This window comes from Ambystoma mexicanum, chromosome 4p (genome assembly GCF_040938575.1).
Source record: "Ambystoma mexicanum isolate Mex_15411 chromosome 4p, UKY_AmexF1_1, whole genome shotgun sequence".
NCBI lineage: Eukaryota > Metazoa > Chordata > Amphibia > Caudata > Ambystomatidae > Ambystoma > Ambystoma mexicanum.
The window spans coordinates 19341229-19357398 of record NC_090927.1 but is presented as its reverse complement, the minus strand read 5'-3'; positions in this window follow the sequence as shown (position 1 = coordinate 19357398).

Here is a 16170-nt window from a genome sequence, read left to right as displayed (position 1 = left end):
AGTGCATGACACAGATGTGTGTGGCCCTATCCTTGGGTCAAACTGAGTGTTTTCTTCTGGCAGTGATTGCGTTGGATCGATATGTTGCTATCTGCAACCCCTTACGGTATCAACAGGTCATGAACCCCAGAGTCTGTATCACGCTTGCCCTCATCACATGGATGTGCGGATTTATTGTCTCAGTGCCGATGGTTGCTGTCCTTCCTGTGCTTCATTTCTGTGGACAAAACATCATTGACCACACAGTCTGTGAAGCAGAAGCTCTCTCACAATTGACCTGCATGGATGCTTATCATTCTGACATTTCAACTCCTATTTCTGCTCTTTTCATTCTCTGGGCCCCACTTTTCTTGATTCTTTTCACTTATATTTGGATCATATCCACCATCTAGAGGATGCCGACGGCAGAGAGCAGGCACAGGACGTTTGCTACCTGTGGATCTCACCTAGCGGTTGTTATACTTTTCTATGGAACGGCCATGGTGATCTACTTAACACCCAAGTCAACAGCCCCATCAGGGCACAACAAATCACTCTCTTTGTTCTATGGGCTGGTGGTTCCAGCGTTAGACCCCCTCATTTATACTCTACGAAACACAGAAGTGAAGGGGTCTTTGAAGAAACTTTGCAATAATAAGGTTTCCTGTGAAAGGTTAAAAGCATGAGCTCCAGCTGGAGGGGACACATTGAAGTTCGGCCTCAAGTGAGGTTATATCCTATCCATTGTAGCTTCGCATTAATCTTCTTATTTTTCAGTGTTTCCATCTGTTTAGAAACAAGGTCAGAAAATAAATGTGAAGACCATCTCAGCATTATTCTGGAAAGTTCTGTAAGATCTTCTTAGGCATTATAGTATTACGCTAATCATGTGTTGTCTTTGCCTCCTACAGCTTTTTTTAACAGACATTGTGAATACTGTTTTAATTGTGTTTACTTTCTCTATTTGGGAGAAGCTGCTCATGTCACAAACTGCTCTTAATATCCTGGCCCACCTAACACTGTGCCTTTTGGACGACACGACCAAGTAATTGGGAACAGTGGCGCAGTCCAAATATCTCCTCAGATGGAGGTAATTGCAGTCATCATCCGCTTCCTTTACTGCATCTCTTTTCCTTTCCCCCTCTAGTTCTGATTTCCCTTAGGACCCTCCTACTTCATCCCTCTCTGCCCTATCTCCTCTTGTTTTCCTTCACCCTTTATAATAATTCTCATTGTTCTATTAATCTGTCCTTACAGTGTGGGCACTGATAGGTTCAAGATCCATTTCTTGACCTCCTCTTTAGATCATTCCCAATAGTTAACTCTCTTTGGGAAGAATGTATAATTAATTAATACAAAAATACCAAACTGTACATTTGTTTCCCCTTTATGAACAAAAACCCTTCTTGTTTATAGAATTATGAGTTTATTGTGTATTTTCAGAACAGTAACACCTGAAATATGAAATGTAGTGGGAACTGCCACTCCACTTTCATATTACGGCTTGCTGTTGCCCTGGGGAAGGCCTATGCTATGTTATGTATAAGAGAACTGAAACATGTTGGCTACATGTTTAAGTTGTATATTTACTATGTTTGTTAAATGATCTACATCACATATTTTAAACATTTAGTTATAGTTTTGTTTCATTATATGACTACAATGTTTAAATATGTTCCAATATTTGCTCAATCACATTTGTCATTACTTTTACCTATGCATGTGCAATAACAGCAATGTGTGTAGCTCACTTTATGCAATTAATGAAGCAATTAACTCATTTTACTGGCTGGTAAAGCCGCCACAGAGGGTGCTATAGCTGTTCACACCCAGGCATGCAAACCACGAAACCCTAATACCCTTAAAAACTCTATGAAGAGAAATGATATGATATGAGATGATATGGCATTTATAACGTGCCTATACACAAGTGTTGCAATGCACGACAAGGCAAGGGATGGGGAACAGAGGAAAGACAGACAACGATCCTACTAGGCCAAGTGTCATTCAGATCGCGCAAGTGCATGGGAAGGGGAAGTGCAGGGGGGAGGGGAAGGGCACAGTGCAATACATGGGAGAATAGAATAAATAACAAAGTAAAGCATGGCCAGCAGGTGGCAAGTGCAAGGCAGAAGGGTAAGTGCAGGCATCATGTGTCAAGTGCTAGTGGTAGGACTGTAGGGATACAGAGAACAGTTAAGTGCAGGGGTTTCCAGGAGGGCAGTGCAGGAGTGCATCTGGTGAAGGGGGGACCTGGGCCTGAGATCAGAGGGTGGCCAGGTAAACCAGTGCAGTTTCAGTAAAAGCCAGGAACTCAGCAGGGGAGAGGAGGAAAAAAAGCAGAAGCAAATAGAAAGGTCTTGAGGTGCTTCTGGAACCAGAGATGGTTCTCCTCAAGTTTCAGGGGGGCAGGGAGGCTGTTCCAGCGGGAGGCCCCGGCCAAAGAAAGTGATCTACCACCAACTCGTTGCTTAGAGAAGCGACTGACCCTGAGAGAGTTGGAGGTGGATGAGCGAAGAGCTTGAGAAGGGAGATATTTAGGAAGAGAGAGTTTCAGGTATTGAGGCCCCTGGATGATGCAGAGGGTTTTGAACTTAATCCTCATAGCCACTGGGAGCCAGTGCAGAGATTTCAGTCCTGGAGAGATACAATCCCTGGGCTTGAGGCCAAGGACAAGTCTTGCAGTTCGGTTCTGGATGAGCTGCAGTGGGTGGAGGGTAGAAGCAGCCAGATCTAGAAAGACGCTGTTGCAATAGTCCAGCTTAGAGGGAACCAGGGCTCTGGAGACAGTGAGCTTCTGGGGGAAGGATAGGAAAGGTAGAATACCTCTGAGGAGGTGCAGCTGGTAGTGTGACTTCTTAGAGATATCAGAGATGTGTGGAGAGAAAGAGAGTGTTGAAGTCGAATATAAACCCGAGGTTTTTAGCCTCACAGGTGGAAGCAGGGGGAGGACCAAGAGAGGCTGGCCAGAGAGTGTCAGGAAATGAGGGTATGGGTTTGCCAATGAGGAGAATCTCAGTCTTGCTGGCATTTATGCAGAGATCGCTGGTGGCACACCACTCCTGGATGGCGGACAGGCAGTCAGAGATGAGGGAGAAGAAGTGGTTGAGGGTTGCCTGAAAATGAGCTGAGTATCATCCACATAGCACTGGCAGGAGGGGCAGAGTGTGGCAATGCGGGGGGCAAGAAGTGCCAGGTATTGGTTGAACAGCCAGGGAGAGAGGTTAGACCTCTGGGGAACACCACAGGTAGAGATAAAGATGGAGGAGAAGAAGGACCCGAGTTGGACCTGGGAGTGTCGATCGGAGAGAAAAGGAGTCAGCCACGCCAGGGCCTGACCCGTGATGCCCAGGTTGAGTGGAGCTCCAGCAGCGGGCTGCGTGGTCCACGTGCTGCTCACTCAGGCTGGGCATGGCGGCGTCTGACAGGGCGTGCCGGGCTGAAATAGTGGCTCTGCGTCAAGTACTTGATGCTCAAGCAGTGGCACACCGTGAGGCCCTGACGGTGGAACACCAATCCCTCCAATCTACTCTGGGTGCGCTCTGGATGAACGAGAGTAGGTGGGCAGAATACAGGATGGTGCAGCTTAAAAGAACTATCTCATCTCAACTCCATGTAAGACGGGAGTCACACCGTTGGTCATGTGAGGCCATGCAGGCACAACATCTTGCACATGAGTCCTTGCAGGAGGAAGCACGTGTGACACGTGAGGAAATCCATGCTGACCTACGTGTCATTGCCATGCAGGACCTGGCTTACCAGACCCACATGCTTGCTGCCGTTGAGGGGCAAGGGGCGGCTAGGCGTGGTGAGGCAACTGAGCCACGTCCACCTTCTGATTTATATCCAGAGGGTGATGACAACAACCTATCTCCCACATAGGTCAGTTCTCAACATCTACACATGTGGGTGTTGCGGTGCACCCTGTACCTCCCCCCGCCTAGGGGCCCCCCGACCATCCGGGTCATATATGGCCATTTTTGATTTTTATTTTTTATTTTTTCCTGCATATATTTTTATAATTTTTTTTTCTGAAAATATTTAGTGCTTTTTTATGCCAATTTTTTGTTATTTTAATTAATTTTTTCTGGATTTTTTAAAAAATATTCTTTATTTTAAATGTTTTATTTTTTTATAGCAAATACTTTTTTTATTTATTTTTTATTTACTGATACATTTATTTTATTTTTTTTTCCTGCAAATATTTACTTTATGAATTTTTCATTTCTGCAGATTCATTATTAATTTCATTTTTTTTGTCTATTGTGCATTCATGTGACAGTGTGGTGCTTTGTGGCATTTGAAGGCATCCACTGTGTGTTCCAGCTGGGCCCATTCAGTCTTGTCTTGTGTATGTGTATTGCTTGAGGTCCTGACACATATGCTACTCCTGCTTCCCCTTTCCATGGGCTCGCAAGGATGGCTCGGTGTGACAGCATCTCACATGGGGCATTGGGCTTCCGTCATATCTGTGGCCAGCCTGCAGTCCTACTTGTGTGTACACCCCTAGTGGGTATTCCGGATGGCTTCTACAATGCATGTCTGCACTTCTCTTTGGTGAGTATTCTGTTGACTGTGCATTTCATCATGTTGCTTATGATATTTTTTATGAATTGACTGTCTATGTTCATGCACTTCCTGCTGTTGGTGGTACCATGCACCCTTTGGCTGTGTAACATACACTGATGGTGGGAGGGGTTCGTGTGCTGACAATGTTGCATTGGGACACTTGCCCTACAGTGATTTTGATATGCCACATGAAGGCTGCATGCTGAGTTATCCATGTCACCACGCATTTCAACGAACCCTCATTCCTTGCTTGCCCTGCTTTGGCCATCTTGCAGCCATGCCTGGTGTTTTGTTGTGCCATTTGAAGTATGGCCGCATTGCTTTTGACCTGGCTGTCATGTTAGTGGCCTGGACCTGCTCCCCCTACCATTGGTTGCACTTGGCCCTTGTGACAATCCGGCCAACCAGGAGGCTGGAGCATGCCAGGACTACCAAAGGCCCACAATGGAGGCTCTGTCTAGCCATGTCCACCACCCTTCTTGGTCCCTTGATTGTCCCCCTGTCTCCCCTGCCCCTGCCAGTCTCCCTCTGTCTCCCCCTTCACTATCACACCCCCTCCCCTTCTGCATCATCTTCTTTCCCTCAGCCCCCTGTGTGTGCTTTCTTTCCCCCTCTCCCCCTTCATGCATTTAGACCATGGCCCCCTCCTCCCTTCTCTCCTCCCTCTCCACCACCCTTTCCCCTCATCCTTGTCCTCTGTCTGTCTTTTTCCGGCACTACCCCATTTGCCATCAGGCATGGTGATACGTAGCCGCTTGTTCTTTGCAGACACTTCACCATCTGCTTCCGTCCATCCGCCCCCCACCTTCACCTTTTTGAGTTTTATTTTGGCACTTACTTTTATCATCGGTCCCTCCACCGCTGATTATAGGTTGTCTGTTCTCCCTTTCCCTTCTGTGTTTCTTCTCCCCCTCCCCAGCACTATCTTGATTCTTTGTCGACCTTCCAGTTTTGTTACTCTCCTGACCTCTTCCCTCCTCTTCTCTCACCCCCCTCCTTGTGTGACTCCGGCACTGCAACTATTGCCGTCAGGCATAGCAATATTGATGCTAGTTTTGTTTTCCCACTTTCCCTCTCTAGACTCTCCCTTATTGTTCCTGGCACTTGTAATATGTACATTTTCACATTCTGGGCTGTTTGAAGGACTTGTTGGAATGTACTGTTATTCTCCCTTGTTCCCTCCCTCCATGAGGTGCTTTGATAAACTTTGTGTGTAGGTCCTATAGGGATTTTTAATGAATCAGTCATTGCTCACTGTCTGCCATTGTCTATGTGGGGTACTCTGTACATGATATGTTCTGCTGGTCAATGGCTGATCCTATGTTGGGTTTTATTTTGAGGTATCAGGAGATGGGTTGTCCGCTAAAATGACCCAGTGGCCAAATAATGCAGGACATTGAGCTCCTTCTCCAAGGGGCTCAATGCTTGGGAGCACAGGGTGGGTGATGTGAGTTCATCTTCCCACTCCCTGACCAGTTCTGGGACATTATGAGGTGGAAACCTATACCTGCCATAGACCTGGTCATCAGGCATCCCTAAAAGGCTGGACCTGGGCAAAAAAATGATCCAGGATGTGCAGTGGTTTGACTAGTTGACGGGGAATATGAAGTTTTTGTGCAGCGAAGATTACCAGGTGTTTATTCAGCACAGGCAGCAGAACTAATTGCCCATTTTCGATGAACTTGAGGAGGCACAGGGATGCAGAGTGACCATATATTCTGACTTGGTCTATATTACAAATACAGTGCACTCAGGGTTGTCGAGGTGGATCCGGAGAGGGCTTTGCAGAGCAGATGGGTCCCTTGTGCAAAATGTGTCTCTTTTGGACAGATTGATGCCCCTTCGCAGCCCACACTTGCCGCAGTCCTCAAGTGCGCTGCCTACAAAATCGATCATGTCCCAAAAATCTTGGGCACCAATTGGCGTCTGAATCTGATTACACATCATCGGACATCATCAACATGAGGAAGAACTTGTGACATTATAACGGGGCAATGTTATGGTGGCCGGGGGTCCTGGGCCCTGCTGTTGGAGGGCTCTGCTGGGCAGGCCCTCTGCCTTGCGCGCTGCGCTGGTCCCGCACTGGCTGACATGCTGAGGCAAAAGACTGGTGGCACTGACTGGTGAGCGGGAGCACCACTCGCCTCTTTATTCCCATTGTCACGTGGTCTGTGCTACATGTACTTAAGACTCGATGGTGCATGAACCCAGGAGGGGCTTAGGTCACAACAGGCAAGTGGTATTATGAACAAAGCGTTCCCTCAAACTGTGGAAGACGTGGTGGTCGGCTAAAGGTGACCATACACCACACAGTAGTTTGCTTGAATAGTGCCTGATGTGGTGTGTCACCCCTCCTGGGAGCATTGTATCTCCCAGGGCTCGTGCTAACGTCACATGGTGGTGACCATGTGATTTAAATAATAAAAGGGATGAGCCAGTTCCGGCTCATCAGTCGATGCAAACTGACTGCTGCCTGCTGTGTGTGGCCTTGGCTGCAGCGCAAATCTGGCACTGCATAGTAGGCAGAGGGCCTGCTGTTGCAGGGCCCTCCACCCTGATAGTACCCCTGCTGGGCAATGCTGCCTCTGATGCCCCCCACTGTGTACGCATAGCCCCTGCCGGTCAACTCTGTCCCCTCATCTCTCTGTAACAGCAGAGCCCCTGCTGGGCACCTCTGCAACCACTATCCAGAGCCCCTGCCGGGCAACTCCGGCTCCGACAGCCTGGGTGCCCCCGGCCATTGTCTGGGTCCGTGTGGTCACCGCCCATTAGGGTGACCCATGCAACTAAGTATGGTGGGTGCCCCCACCGCCCCACGAGGTGGCTCATGAGCCCGTGTGCCAGCCCGCTTTGATGCCTGAAGGTGACCCCACTGGGTACCCCCAGCAACAGTGTCCTGGACCCTGTGCCCTGGGCCAAGGCCACCACACCTGATACCTGTGCACTGCCTTTGCACATACACACATGTCTTCCATGCTAAGTGGGTAGAGGGGTACCCGATTGCACTGGCACCCTTGTCCAGTCAGGATTTGCCTGCACTCTTGTTATTAGGGGTGGGGGAAAATCGCCCTGTTTCACTGTGTTCTCCCCGAAATCTGGAGAAATTCCGTCCATTCTGCCACTTGCCTTCCTTTCATGCTGTGGCAAATCGAAAAGCAAAATGGCGGCACGAGACCATGGCAAGCGCGGCTTCATAAATTTTCCCAATGACTGCGCATGCTTTGGAAACTGCACACGTGTATGAAACCGCCCAGTGATTTCCCCAAATCGCATTCTTCGTTTGTTTGCACATCAGCTTTACATAACACTTCTCCCCACATGCAGAGAAGTGTGTATTACTCTTACACGTGCAAACACCTCATGTCCATACCTGCCTACATTCCCAAAAGCAAAATCTGGGGAATAACGTCACTGATTCCCCACCCCTTCACAAGACCCGGCCCACCCAACTCGGCCACTTTAAAAAAAAAAAAAACGGAGAGACACCTGAAAACGCAAACAAAAGAAAAAGAGCAGTCTTTCTTTTTTGTGTTTGCTTGTGCACGGGTGTCCCTCTTCACATCGGTGCAGGAGAGACTGCCAACTGGGCGCCGGCCTTCAGATCCGTCGCAGATCCTTAGTTTCCGCCCACACCTCGATGCGATTGGCCACAAACAGTGTGTTTGTAGTCAATCATCGGGGCATGGACTGATTTCCTTGGATTGCAGGAAGCCCTAGAGACTTCACGCTCTTGCCCGAAGACCCGGAGAAGAGTGTAAAAACCTGGAGTCTCCAGGATAAACCCAGAGACTTGGCAGGTATGCTCATGTCATGCATTGCTCTGGAAAAAGGCAGTCAGGCAGTGGTGCTGGAACCATTATTAGAGTGGGGGTGCTGGCCAGTGGCAAGCTACCTCCGTAAATGTGGGGGATCAGTTTAAGATTTCAAATAAAATCGGTGGCCAATGGGTACATTTTAAGCAAGGGCCACTCATGCAGCACACAGGCCCAGTGTGGCCCTTCAGACCGCTTGCTGTGCCGTCCACCTCTCCAGTGGTGGAAGTGGAGAAAGGGAACTTCATCCAGCACACAGGCCCCGTGTGGCCCTTCAGACCGCTTGCTGTGCCGTCCACCTCTCCAGTGGTGGAAGTGGAGAAAGGGAACTTCATCCAGCACACAGGCCCCGTGTGGCCCTTCAGACCGCTTGCTGTGCCGTCCACCTCTCCAGTGGTGGAAGTGGAGAAAGGGAACTTCATCCAGCACACAGGCCCCGTGTGGCCCTTCAGACCGCTTGCTGTGCCGTCCACCTCTCAAGTGGTGCAAGTGGAGAAAGGGAACTTCATCCAGCACACAGGCCCCGTGTGGCCCTTCAGACCGCTTGCTGTGCCGTCCACCTCTCCAGTGGTGGAACTGGAGAAAGGGAACTTCATCCAGCACACAGGCCCCGTGTGGCCCTTCAGACCGCTGGCTGTGCCGTCCACCTCTCCACTGGTGGAAGTAGAGAGAGGGAACTTCATCCAGCACACAGGCCCCGTGTGGCCCTTCAGACCGCTGGCTGTGCCGTCCACGGGCCAGACCGCTTGCTGTGCCGTCCACCTCTCCAGTGGTGGAAGTGGAGAAAGGGAACTTCATCCAGCACACAGGCCCCGTGTGGCCCTTCAGACCGCTTGCTGTGCCGCCCACCTCTCCAGTGGTGGAAGTAGAGAGAGGGAACTTCATCCAGCACACAGGCCCCGTGTGGCCCTTCAGACCGCTGGCTGTGCCGTCCACCTCTCCAGTGGTGGAAGAAGAGAGAGGGAACTTCATCCAGCACACAGGCCCCGTGTGGCCCTTCAGACCGCTTGCTGTGCCGTCCACCTCTCCAGTGGTGGAACTGGAGAAAGGGAACTTCATCCAGCACACAGGCCCCATGTGGCCCTTCAGACCGCTGGCTGTGCCGTCTACCTCACCAGCGGTGGAACTGGTGCAAGGGAACTTCATCTAGCACACAGGCCCCGTGCGGCCCTTCAGACCGCTGGCTGTGCCGTCCACCTCACCAGTGGTGGAACTGGAGAAAGGGACCTTCATCCAGCACACAGGCCCCGTGTGGTCCTTCAGACCGCTGGCTGTGCCGTCCACCTCTCCAGTGGTGGAAGTAGAGAGAGGGAACTTCATCCAGCACACAGGCCCCGTGTGGCCCTTCAGACCGCTGGCTGTGCCGTCCACCTCTCCAGTGGTGGAAGTAGAGAGAGGGAACTTCATCCAGCACACAGGCCCCGTTTGGCCCTTCAGACCGCTGGCTGTGCCGTCCACCTCTCCAGTGGTGGAAGTGGAGAAAGGGAACTTCATCCAGCACACAGGCCCCGTGTGGCCCTTCAGACCGCTGGCTGTGCCGTCCACCTTTCCAGTGGTGGAAGTAGAGAGAGGGAACTTCATCCAGCACACAGGCCCCATGTGGCCCTTCAGACCGCTGGCTGTGCCGTCCACCTCTCCAGTGGTGGAAGTAGAGAGAGGGAACTTCATCCAGCACACAGGCCCCGTGTGGCCCTTCAGACCGCTGGCTGTGCCGTCCACCTCACCAGTGGTGGAACTGGAGAAAGGGAACTTCATCCAGCACACAGGCCCCGTGTGGTCCTTCAGACCGCTGGCTGTGCCGTCCACCTCTCCAGTGGTGGAAGTGGAGAAAGGGAACTTCATCCAGCACACAGGCCCCGTGTGGCCCTTCAGACCGCTGGCTGTGCCGTCCACCTCACCAGTGGTGGAACTGGAGAAAGGGAACTTCATCCAGCACACAGGCCCCGTGTGGCCCTTCAGACCGCTTGCTGTGCCGTCCACCTCTCCAGTGGTGGAAGTGGAGAAAGGGAACTTCATCCAGCACACAGGCCCCGTGTGGCCCTTCAGACCGCTTGCTGTGCCGTCCACCTCACCAGTGGTGGAACTGGAGAAAGGGAACTTCATCCAGCACACAGGCCCCGTGTGGCCCTTCAGACCGCTTGCTGTGCCGTCCACCTCTCCAGTGGTGGAAGTGGAGAAAGGGAACTTCATCCAGCACACAGGCCCCGTGTGGCCCTTCAGACCGCTTGCTGTGCCGTCCACCTCTCCAGTGGTGGAAGTGTAGAAAGGGAACTTCATCCAGCACACAGGCCCCGTGTGGCCCTTCAGACCGCTTGCTGTGCCGTCCACCTCACCAGTGGTGGAACTGGAGAAAGGGAACTTCATCCAGCAGACAGGCCCTGTGTGGCCCTTCAGACCGCTTGCTGTGCCGTCCACCTCTCCAGTGGTGGAAGTGGAGAAAGGGAACTTCATCCAGCACACAGGCCCCGTGTGGCCCTTCAGACCGCTGGCTGTGTCGTCCACCTCTCCAGTGGTGGAAGTAGAGAGAGGGAACTTCATCCAGCACACAGGCCCCGTGTGGCCCTTCAGACCGCTGGCTGTGCCGTCCACCTCTCCAGTGGTGGAAGTAGAGAGAGGGAACTTCATCCAGCACACAGGCCCCGTGTGGCCCTTCAGACCACTGGCTGTGCCGTCCACCTCTCCAGTGGTGGAAGTAGAGAGAGGGAACTTCATCCAGCACACAGGCCCCGTGTGGCCCTTCAGACCGCTGGCTGTGCCGTCCACCTCTCCAGTGGTGGAAGTAGAGAGAGGGAACTTCATCCAGCACACAGGCCCCGTGTGGCCCTTCAGACCGCTGGCTGTGCCGTCCACCTCTCCAGTGGTGGAAGTAGAGAGAGGGAACTTCATCCAGCACACAGGCCCCGTGTGGCCCTTCAGACCGCTGGCTGTGCTGTCCACCTCACCAGTGGTGGAACTGGAGAAAGGGAACTTCATCCAGCACACAGGCCCCGTGTGGCCCTTCAGACCGCTGGCTGTGCCGTCCACCTCACCAGTGGTGGAACTGGAGAAAGGGAACTTCATCCAGCACACAGGCCCCGTGTGGCCCTTCAGACCGCTTGCTGTGCCGTCCACCTCTCCAGTGGTGGAAGTAGAGAGAGGGAACTTCATCCAGCACACAGGCCCCGTGTGGCCCTTCAGACCGCTGGCTGTGCCGTCCACCTCTCCAGTGGTGGAAGTAGAGAGAGGGAACTTCATCCAGCACACAGGCCCCGTGTGGCCCTTCAGACCGCTGGCTGTGTCGTCCACCTCTCGAGTGGTGGAAGTGGAGAAAGGGAACTTCATCCAGCACACAGGCCCCGTGTGGCCCTTCAGACCGCTGGCTGTGCCGTCCACCTCTCCAGTGGTGGAAGTAGAGAGAGGGAACTTCATCCAGCACACAGGCCCCGTGTGGCCCTTCAGACCGCTGGCTGTGCCGTCCACCTCTCCAGTGGTGGAAGTAGAGAGAGGGAACTTCATCCAGCACACAGGCCCCGTGTGGCCCTTCAGACCGCTGGCTGTGCCGTCCACCTCACCAGTGGTGGAACTGGAGAAAGGGAACTTCATCCAGCACACAGGCCCCGTGTGGCCCTTCAGACCGCTGGCTGTGCCATCCACCTCACCAGTGGTGGAACTGGAGAAAGGGAACTTCATCCAGCACACAGGCCCCGTGTGGCCCTTCAGACCGTTGGCTGTGCCGTCCACCTCTCCAGTGGTGGAAGTAGAGAGAGAGAACTTCATCCAGCACACAGGCCGCGTGTGGCCCTTCAGACCGCAGGCTGTGCCGTCCACCTCTCCAGTGGTGGAAGTGGAGAAAGGGAACTTCATCCAGCACACAGGCCCCGTGTGGCCCTTCAGACCGCTGGCTGTGCCGTCCACCTCTCCAGTGGTGGAAGTAGAGAGAGGGAACTTCATCCAGCACACAGGCCCCGTGTGGCCCTTCAGGCCGCTGGCTGTGCCGTCCACCTCACCAGTGGTGGAACTGGAGAAAGGAAACTTCATCTAGCACACAGGCCCCGTGTGGCCCTTCAGACCGCTGGCTGTGCCGTCCACCTCACCAGTGGTGGAACTGGAGAAAGGGAACTTCATCCAGCACACAGGCCCCGTGTGGCCCTTCAGACCGCTGGCTGTGCCGTCCACCTCTCCAGTGGTGGAAGTAGAGAGAGGGAACTTCATCCAGCACACAGGCCCCGTGTGGCCCTTCAGACCGCTGGCTGTGCCGTCCACCTCTCCAGTGGTGGAACTGGAGAAAGGGAACTTCATCCAGCACACAGGCCCCGTGTGGCCCTTCAGACCGCTGGCTGTGCCGTCCACCTCTCCAGTGGTGGAAGTAGAGAGAGGGAACTTCATCCAGCACACAGGCCCCGTGTGGCCCTTCAGGCCGCTGGCTGTGCCGTCCACCTCACCAGTGGTGGAACTGGAGAAAGGAAACTTCATCTAGCACACAGGCCCCGTGTGGCCCTTCAGACCGCTGGCTGTGCCGTCCACCTCACCAGTGGTGGAACTGGAGAAAGGGAACTTCATCCAGCACACAGGCCCCGTGTGGCCCTTCAGACCGCTGGCTGTGCCGTCCACCTCTCCAGTGGTGGAAGTAGAGAGAGGGAACTTCATCCAGCACACAGGCCCCGTGTGGCCCTTCAGACCGCTGGCTGTGCCGTCCACCTCTCCAGTGGTGGAACTGGAGAAAGGGAACTTCATCCAGCACACAGGCCACGTGTGGCCCTTCAGACCGCTGGCTGTGCCGTCCACCTCTCCAGTGGTGGAAGTAGAGAGAGGGAACTTCATCCAGCACACAGGCCCCGTGTGGCCCTTCAGACCGCTGGCTGTGCCGTCCACCTCACCAGTGGTGGAACTGGAGAAAGGGAACTTCATCCAGCACACAGGCCCCGTGTGGCCCTTCAGACCGCTTGCTGTGCCGTCCACCTCTCCAGTGGTGGAAGTGGAGAAAGGGAACTTCATCCAGCACACAGGCCCCGTGTGGCCCTTCAGACCGCTGGCTGTGCCGTCCACCTCTCCAGTGGTGGAAGTAGAGAGAGGGAACTTCATCCAGCACACAGGCCCCGTGTGGCCCTTCAGACCGCTGGCTGTGCCGTCCACCTCTCCAGTGGTGGAAGTAGAGAGAGGGAACTTCAGCACACAGGCCCCGTGTGGCCCTTCAGACCGCTGGCTGTGCCGTCCACCTCACCAGTGGTGGAACTGGAGAAAGGGAACTTCATCCAGCACACAGGCCCCGTGTGGCCCTTCAGACCGCTGGCTGTGCCGTCCACCTCACCAGTGGTGGAACTGGAGAAAGGGAACTTCATCCAGGACACAGGCCCCGTGTGGCCCTTCAGACCGCTGGCTGTGCCGTCCACCTCTCCAGTGGTGGAAGTAGAGAGAGGGAACTTCATCCAGCACACAGGCCCCGTGTGGCCCTTCAGACCGGTGGCTGTGCCGTCCACCTCTCCAGTGGTGGAAGTGGAGAAAGGGAACTTCATCCAGCACACAGGCCCCGTGTGGCCCTTCAGACCGATGGCTGTGCCGTCCACCTCTCCAGTGGTGGAAGTAGAGAGAGGGAACTTCATCCAGCACACAGGCCCCGTGTGGCCCTTCAGACCGCTGGCTGTGCCGTCCACCTCACCAGTGGTGGAAATGGAGAAAGGGAACTTCATCCAGCACACAGGCCCCATGTGGCCCTTCAGACCGCTGGCTGTGCTGTCCACCTCACCAGTGGTGGAACTGGAGAAAGGGAACTTCATCCAGCACACAGGCCCTGTGTGGCCCTTCAGACCGCTGGCTGTGCCGTCCACCTCTCCAGTGGTGGAAGTAGAGAGAGGGAACTTCATCCAGCACACAGGCCCCGTGTGGCCCTTCAGACCGCTGGCTGTGCCGTCCACCTCACCAGTGGTGGAACTGGAGAAAGGGAACTTCATCCAGCACACAGGCCCCGTGTGGCCCTTCAGACTCCTTGCTGTGCCGTCCACCTCTCCAGTGGTGGAAGTGGAGAAAGGGAACTTCATCCAGCACACAGGCCCCGTGTGGCCCTTCAGACCGCTGGCTGTGCCGTCCACCTCTCCAGTGGTGGAAGTAGAGAGAGGGAACTTCATCCAGCACACAGGCCCCGTGTGGCCCTTCAGACCGCTGGCTGTGCCGTCCACCTCTCCAGTGGTGGAAGTGGAGAAAGGGAACTTCATCCAGCACACAGGCCCCGTGTGGCCCTTCAGACCGCTGGCTGTGCCGTCCACCTCACCAGTGGTGGAAGTGGAGAAAGGGAACTTCATCCAGCACACAGGCCCCGTGTGGCCCTTCAGACCGCTGGCTGTGCCGTCCACCTCTCCAGTGGTTGAAGTAGAGAGAGGGAACTTCATCCAGCACACAGGCCCCGTGTGGCCCTTCAGACCGCTGGCTGTGCCGTCCACCTCACCAGTGGTGGAACTGGAGAAAGGGAACTTCATCCAGCACACAGGCCCCGTGTGGCCCTTCAGACTGCTTGCTGTGCCGTCCACCCCTCCAGTGGTGGAAGTGAAGAAAGGGAACTTCATCCAGCACACAGGCCCCGTGTGGCCCTTCAGACCGCTGGCTGTGCCGTCCACCTCTCCAGTGGTGGAAGTAGAGAGAGGGAACTTCATCCAGCACACAGGCCCCATGTGGCCCTTCAGACCGCTGGCTGTGCCGTCCACCTCTCCAGTGGTGGAAGTGGAGAAAGGGAACTTCATCCAGCACACAGGCCCGTGTGGCCCTTCAGACCGCTGGCTGTGCCGTCCACCTCTCCAGTGGTGGAAGTAGAGAGAGGGAACTTCATCCAGCACACAGGCCCCATGTGGCCCTTCAGACCGCTGGCTGTGCCGTCCACCTCACCAGTGGTGGAACTGGAGAAAGGGAACTTCATCCAGCACACAGGCCCCGTGTGGCCCTTCAGACCGCTGGCTGTGCCGTCCACCTCACCAGTGGTGGAAGTGGAGAAAGGGAACTTCATCCAGCACACAGGCCCCGTGTGGCCCTTCAGACCGCTGGCTGTGCCGTCCACCTCTCCAGTGGTGGAAGTAGAGAGAGGGAACTTCATCCAGCACACAGGCCCCATGTGGCCCTTCAGACCGCTGGCTGTGCCGTCCACCTCACCAGTGGTGGAACTGGAGAAAGGGAACTTCATCCAGCACACAGGCCCCGTGTGGCCCTTCAGACCGCTGGCTGTGCCGTCCACCTCACCAGTGGTGGAAGTGGAGAAAGGGAACTTCATCCAGCACACAGGCCCCGTGTGGCCCTTCAGACCGCTGGCTGTGCCGTCCACCTCTCCAGTGGTGGAAGTAGAGAGAGGGAACTTCATCCAGCACACAGGCCCCATGTGGCCCTTCAGACCGCTGGCTGTGCCGTCCACCTCACCAGTGGTGGAACTGGAGAAAGGGAACTTCATCCAGCACACAGGCCCCGTGTGGCCCTTCAGACCGCTGGCTGTGCCGTCCACCTCACCAGTGGTGGAAGTGGAGAAAGGGAACTTCATCCAGCACACAGGCCCCGTGTGGCCCTTCAGACCGCTGGCTGTGCCGTCCACCTCTCCAGTGGTGGAAGTAGAGAGAGGGAACTTCATCCAGCACACAGGCCCCATGTGGCCCTTCAGACCGCTGGCTGTGCCGTCCACCTCACCAGTGGTGGAACTGGAGAAAGGGAACTTCATCCAGCACACAGGCCCCGTGTGGCCCTTCAGACCGCTGGCTGTGCCGTCCACCTCACCAGTGGTGGAAGTGGAGAAAGGGAACTTCATCCAGCACACAGGCCCCGTGTGGCCCTTCAGACCGCTGGCTGTGCCGTCCACCTCTCC